Source organism: Hyla sarda, unplaced genomic scaffold, assembly GCF_029499605.1.
Source record: "Hyla sarda isolate aHylSar1 unplaced genomic scaffold, aHylSar1.hap1 scaffold_1945, whole genome shotgun sequence".
Lineage (NCBI taxonomy): Eukaryota > Metazoa > Chordata > Amphibia > Anura > Hylidae > Hyla > Hyla sarda.
The window spans coordinates 39,105-46,727 of NW_026608601.1; positions in this window are offsets into that span (position 1 = coordinate 39,105).

Here is a 7,623-nt window from a genome sequence, read left to right on the forward strand (position 1 = left end):
TAGTTGGGGTCACTGAGACATGGCTGGTGATATAGTTGGGGTCACTGAGACATGGCTGGACTCCTCACATGACTGGGCCGTTAATCTGCAGGGGTTTACATTGTTTCGCAAGGATAGAATGAACAGAAAAGGTGGTGGAGTCTGTCTGTATGTAAGAAGTGGTATGAAAGTCAGTGTGAACGATGCCATAGTGTGTGATGATTCTGAGGAGGTGGAATCACTGTGGGTAGAATTACAAAAGGAGGGAAATACTGAAAAAATAATATTTGGTGTAATCTACAGACCCCCTAATATCACTGAAGAGATAGAAGGTCGGCTGTATAAACAAATAGAGAGGGCCGCCCGGGCAGGTACAGTGGTAATAATGGGAGATTTTAACTATCCAGATATAGATTGGGGCCGGGGGTTGGCTAAAACTACAAAGGGGCGACAATTCCTAAATTTATTGCAGGATAATTTTATGGGCCAGTTTGTGGAGGACCCAACAAGAAGTGATGCCTTGTGGGATCTGATCATTTCCAACAACGCAGAGCTGGTTGGTAATGTAACTGTGCGGGAAAACCTTGGGAATAGCGACCACAATATAGTTACTTTTCACTTAAAATGTAGAAAACAAAGACAGACGGGGAAAGCAAAAACATATAACTTTAAAAAGGCAAATTTCCCTGGGCTGAGATCTGCACTACAGGACATAGACTGGGGGAGGGGTTCTCAAATACTGATACAGAAGGGAAATGGGACATCTTTATATCAACTCTAAATAACTATACAGCTAAATATATACCAAAGGGGAACAAATATAAACCATTAAAACTAAATCCTACATGGCTGACAAATGATGTTAAAAGAGCAATAAACAACAAAAAAATAGCTGATGGGTCAGCTATAACATTTAAACAGTACAAAGAGCTTAATAAAATCTGTAAAAATGTAATAAAAACAGCAAAAATTCAAAACGAGAGACAGGTGGCCAAAGAAAGCAAAACTAATCCTTAATATTTTTTTAGATATATAAATACAAAAAAACCAAGGACAGAGCATGTAGGACCCCTTAATAATGATAATGGGGAGGTTGTCACGGGCGATCAAGAGAAGGCGGAGCTACTGAATGGGTTCTTTAGTTCTGTATACACCATGGAAAAAGGAGCTGACATTGGCCAGGTCAGTGCTGGTAACACATCATGTACAGGTCAGTGCTGGTAACACATCATGTACAGGTCAGTGCTGGTAACACATCATGTACAGGTCAGTGCTGGTAACACATCATGTACAGGTCAGTGCTGGTAACACATCATGTACAGGTCAGTGCTGGTAACACATCATGTACAGGTCAGTGCTGGTAACACATCATGTACAGGTCAGTGCTGGTAACACATCATGTAATGTACTGAACTGGCTTAATGTAGAGATGGTACAAGGTAAGTTAAGTAAAGTAAATGTAAGCAAATCTCCAGGGCCGGATGGACTACACCCAAGAGTTCTTAGAGAGGTAAGTTCAGTAATATCTGTACCCTTGTTCATGATATTTAGAGATTCTCTGGTGTCTGGTATTGTGCCAAGAGAATGGCGCAAGGCGAATGTGGTACCAATCTTCAAGAAGGGCTCTAGGTCTTCGCCAGGCTATTATAGACCGGTAAGTCTAACGTGCATTGTGGGTAAATTGTTTGAAGGACTTATAAGGGACTACATACAGGAATACATAGGGGATAATTGTATTATAAGTGATAGCCAGCATGGGTTTACTAAGGATAGAAGGTGTCAAACCAATCTAATTTGCTTTTATGAAGAGGTGAGTAGAAGCCTTGACAGAGGAATGGCTGTGTATATAGAGGGGGGCTGTGTATATAGAGGGGGCTGTGTATATAGAGGGGGGGGGGCTGTGTATATAGAGGAATGGCTGTGGATATAGTGTTTCTGGATCTTGCCAAAGCGTTTGATACTGTCCCTCACAGACGTCTGACAGGTAAGTTAAGGTCTTTGGGTTTGGAAACTTTAGTTTGTAACTGGATTGAACACTGATCATGGATCGTACCCAGAGAGTGGGGGTCAATGATTCGTACTCTGATTGGTCCCCGGTTATTAGTGGTGACCCCAAGGTTCAGTACTGGGCTCGCTGCTGTTTAATTTATTTATCAATGATATAGAGGATGGTAATAACAGCTCTGTATATAGAGGGGGGCTGTGTATATAGAGGGGGGGCTGTGTATATAGAGGGGGGCTGTGTATATAGAGGGGGGCTGTGTATATAGAGGAATAGCTGTGTATATAGAGGGGGGCTGTGTATATAGAGGGGGCTGTGTATATAGAGGGGGGGCTGTGTATATAGAGGAATGGCTGTGGATATAGTGTTTCTGGATCTTGCCAAAGCGTTTGATACTGTCCCTCACAGACGTCTGACAGGTAAGTTAAGGTCTTTGGGTTTGGAAACTTTAGTTTGTAACTGGATTGAACACTGGCTCATGGATCGTACCCAGAGAGTGGTGGTCAATGATTCGTACTCTGATTGGTCCCCGGTTATTAGTGGTGACCCCAAGGTTCAGTACTGGGCCCGCTGCTGTTTAATTTATTTATCAATGATATAGAGGATGGTAATAACAGCTCTGTATATAGAGGGGGGCTGTGTATATAGAGGGGGGGGCTGTGTATATAGAGGGGGGGCTGTGTATATAGAGGGGGGGCTGTGTATATATAGAGGATGGTAATAACAGCTCTGTTTCTATCTTTGCAGATGACACCAAGCTTTGTAGCACGGTACAGTCTATAGAGGATGTGTATATAGAGGGGGGCTGTGTATATAGAGGGGGGCTGTGTATATAGAGGGGGGCTGTGTATATAGAGGGGGGCTGTGTATATAGAGGGGGGCTGTGTATACTAATAACCTGCATGCGTCGTATGTCTTAGGGGGGATTAAACTGGCAGAGTCACTGGAAGAGAAGGATCTGGGGGACTTGTAGATCACAGACTACAGAATAGCACAATGTCAGGCTGCTGCTTCCAAAGCCGGCAGGATATTGTCATGTATAAAAAGAGGCATGGACTCAAGGGACAGGGACATAATACTCCCCCTTTATAAAGCATTGGTACAGTCTATAGTGTATAATACTCCCCCTTTATAAAGCATTGGTACAGTCTATAGTGTATAATACTCCCCCTTTATAAAGCATTGGTACAGTCTATAGTGTATAATACTCCCCCTTTATAAAGCATTGGTACAGTCTATAGTGTATAATACTCCCCCTTTATAAAGCATTGGTACAGTCTATAGTGTATAATACTCCCCCTTTATAAATCATTGGTACAGTCTATAGTGTATAATACTCCCCCTTTATAAAGCATTGGTACAGTCTATAGTGTAAAATACTCCCCCTTTATAAAGCATTGGTACAGTCTATAGTGTATAATACTCCCCCTTTATAAAGCATTGGTACAGTCTATAGTGTATAATACTCCCCCTTTATAAAGCATTGGTACAGTCTATAGTGTATAATACTCCCCCTTTATAAATCATTGGTATAGTCTATAGTGTATAATACTCCCCCTTTATAAAGCATTGGTACAGTCTATAGTGTAAAATACTCCCCCTTTATAAAGCATTGGTACAGTCTATAGTGTATAATACTCCCCCTTTATAAAGCATTGGTACAGTCTATAGTGTATAATACTCCCCCTTTATAAAGCATTGGTACAGTCTATAGTGTATAATTCTCCCCCATTATAAAGCATTGGTACGGCCTCACCTGGAATATGCTGTTCAGTTTTGGGCACCAGTCCATAAAAGGGACACTGCAGAGTTGGAAAGGGTGCAGAGACGCGTGACTAAACTAATATGGGGCATGGAACATCTTAGCTATGAGGAGCGATTAAAGGAGTTACAATTGTTTAGTCTTGAGAAGAGACGTTTAAGGGGGGATATGATAAACGTATATAAGTATATAAATGGCCCATACAAAAAATATGGAGAAAAACTGTTCCAGGTTAAACCCCCGCAAAGGACGAGGGGGCACTCCCTCCGTCTGGAGAAGAAAAGGTTTAGTCTAAAGGGGCGACACGCCTTCTTACCGTGAGGACTGTGAATTTATGGAACGGTCTACCTCAGGAACTGGTCACAGCAGGAACAATTAACAGCTTTAAAACAGGGTTAGATACATTCCTGGAACAAAATAACATTAATGCTTATGCAGAATTATAAAACTACATCCCTCCCCCTTATCCCCTTACACCCTTCCCTTCAATTCCCTGGTTGGACTTGATGGACGTATGTCTTTTTTCAACCATACTAACTATGTAACTATGTAACTATGTAAATTGAACGCCTCTATCCGAGACGATATGCGTAGGCAGCCCGTGAAGGCGAAAAATGTGTATAAAAAATTGTTTCGCCAACTGAGGCGCAGAAGGAAGACCTGGAAGAGGGATAAAATGTGGCATCTTGGAGAATCGATCAACGACCACCCAAATAATTGTGTTGCCATGGGATAAAGGTAAGTCAGTAATAAAGTCCATACCAATCTGAGACCATGGTCGTTCAGGAACAGGCAGAGGATGGAGGAGACCAGCAGGCTTCTGGCGAGGGGTCTTGTCCCGGGCACAGACTGTACAAGCCCGCACGAACTCAACAACATCAGCTTCCAGGGTAGGCCACCAATAAAAATGAGAGATGAGCTGGACGGATTTTTTGATGCCAGCATGGCCTGCGAGGTGTGAGGAGTGTCCCCACTTGAGAATCCTGAGGCGCTGGCGTGGAGAGACGAAGGTCTTCCCTGGAGGAGTTTGTCTGATGGAAGCTGGAGAAGTGGAGATCAGACAGTCCGGAGGAATAATGTATTGCGGGGAAGCTTCCACTTCAGAGGCATCCGATCAACGAGAGAGGGCATCAGCCCTAATGTTCTTGTCAGCAGGGCGAAAATGAATTTCAAAGTTAAAACGGGCAAAGAACAACGACCACCTAGCCTGGCGAGGGTTCAGCCGTTGGGCAGACTGAAGATAAGAGAGATTCTTGTGATCAGTGTATATAATAACTGGATATTTGGATCCCTCCAGCAGGTGCCTCCATTCCTCAAGCGACAATTTTATGGCCAGTAGTTCTCGATCACCAATGGAGTAGTTTTTCTCCGCCGGAGAGAAGGTCCTAGAAAAGAAACCACAAGTAACAGCATGCCCGGAAGAATTTTTTTGTAGGAGTACTGCTCCAGCTCCCACCGAGGAGGCGTCAACCTCCATTGAGAAGGGCTTAGATGGATCAGGTCTGGAGAGTACGTGAGCAGAAGAAAAGGCAGTCTTGAGATGATTAAATGCGTCTTCCGCTTGAGGAGGCCAGGACTTAGGGTTGGCGTTTTTCTTGGTTAGGGCCACGATAGGAGCCACAATAGTGGAAAAGTGCGGAGTAAATTGTCTGTAATAATTGGCAAACCCCAAAAAACGTTGGACAGCACAGAGTCCGGAGGGGCGTGGCCAATCCAATACGGCTGATAGTTTATCTGGGTCCATTTGTAGTCCCTGGCCAGAGACTAAGTATCCTAGGAAGGGAAGAGACTGACATTCAAAGAGACATTTTTCCATTTTGGCATATAATTGATTGTCCCGAAGTCTCTGAAGAACCATGCGGACATGCTGGCGGTGTTCTTCTAGGTTAGCAGAAAAGATCAAAATATCGTCTAGGTAAACCACAACACAGGTATATAGAAGATCACGAAAAATTTAATTTACAAAGTCTTGGAAGACGGCACGGGCGTTGCAAAGCCTAAAGGGCATAACCAGATATTCAAAGTGTCCATCTCTGATGTTAAACGCGGTCTTCCACTCGTCCCCCTCCCTGATGCGGATGAGATTATATGTACCTCTTAAGTCCAGCTTGGCAAAGATGTGGGAGCCTCGTAGGCGGTCAAAGAGTTCCGAGATAAGAGGTAGGGGATAGCGTTTTTTTACAGTGATTTTATTAAGTCCGCGGTAATCAATGCAAGGGCGTAAGGAGCCGTCTTTTTTGGAAACGAAAAAAAATCCAGCTCCGGCAGGGGAGGAAGACTTGCGGATAAACCCCTTTTTTAAATTCTCTTGGATGTACTCCGACATGGCTTGTGTTTCCGGAGCAGACAGAGGATAGATTCTGCCCCGGGGTGGAGTAGTACCAGGGTGGAGGTCAATAGGACAGTCATAAGGCCTGTGAGGAGGCAAAGTCTCTGCTTGTTTTTTGCAGAAAACATCAGCATAATCCAGATAGGCCTTGGGGAGACCAGATATCGGAGGAACCACAGGGTCTTGACTGACAGTACAGGGAGCAGGCTTAAGACAGTCCTTGTGGCAAGAAGTACCCCAGTTCTTGATTTTCCCCGGTGGTCCAATCGAGGGTTGGGGAATGGCGTTGAAGCCACGGTAGTCCAAGAAGAATTTCCGAAGTGCAGTTAGAGAGGACCAGAAATTATATTTTTTCGTGATGGGGTCCGATGCACATTAGGATAGGTTCCGTGCGGTAACGCACAGTACAGTCCAATCTTTCATTATTAACAGAGGCGATGTAGAGGGGTCTGGCGAGACTGGTCACCGGGATGTTGAATCTGTTGATGAAAGAGGCCAAAATAAAATTTCCTGCAGATCCGGAATCCAAGAAGGCCATAGCTGAGAAGGAGAAGGTAGAAGAAGAAATCCGCACAGGCACAGTAAGACGTGGAGAAGCAGAGTTCACATCAAGAGCTGTCTCACCTTTGTGCGGAGTCAGCGTGCGTCTTTCCTGACGTGGAGGTCGGGTAGGACAATCCTTCAAGAAATGTTCGGTACTGGCACAGTACAGGCAAAGGTTCTCCATGCGGCGTCGTGTCCTCTCTTGAGATGTCAAACGAGACCGGTCAACTTGCATAGCCTCCACGGCGGGAGGCACAGGAACGGATTGCAGAGGACCAGAGGAGAGAGAAGCCGGGGAGAGAAACCGCCTCGTGCGAACAAAGTCCATATCCTGGCGGAGCTCCTGACGCCTTTTGGAAAAACGCATGTCAATGCGGGTGGCAAGATGAATAAGTTCATGCAGGTTAGCAGGGATTTCTCGTGTGGCCAGCACATCTTTGATGTTACTGGATAGGCCTTTTTTAAAGGTCGCGCAGAGGGCCTCGTTATTCGAGGACAATTCGGAGGCGAGAGTACGGAATTTGATGGCGTTCTCGCCAACAGAAGAATTACCCTGGACCAGGTTCAGCAGGGCAGTCTCAGCAGAAGAGGCTCGGGCAGGTTCCTCAAAGACACTTCGAATCTCCGTGAAGAAAGAGTGTACAGAGGCAGTGACAGGATCATTGTGGTCCCAGAGCGGTGTGGTCCATGACAGGGCTTTCCCAGACAGAAGGCTGTCTACGAAAGCCACCTTTGACCTTTCAGTTGGAAACTGGTCCGACATCATCTCCAAATGCAGGGAACATTGTGAAAGAAAACCACGGCAAAATTTAGAGTCCCCATCAAATTTGTCCGGCAAAGATAAACGGAGGCTGGATGCGGCCACTCGCTGCGGAGAAGGTGCAGGAGCTGGCGGAGGAGATGATTGTTGAAGCTGTGGTAGTAGCTGTTGTAGCATCACGGTCAGTTGAGACAGCTGGTGGCCTTGTTGCGCTATCTGTTGCGACTGCTGGGCGACCACCGTGGTGA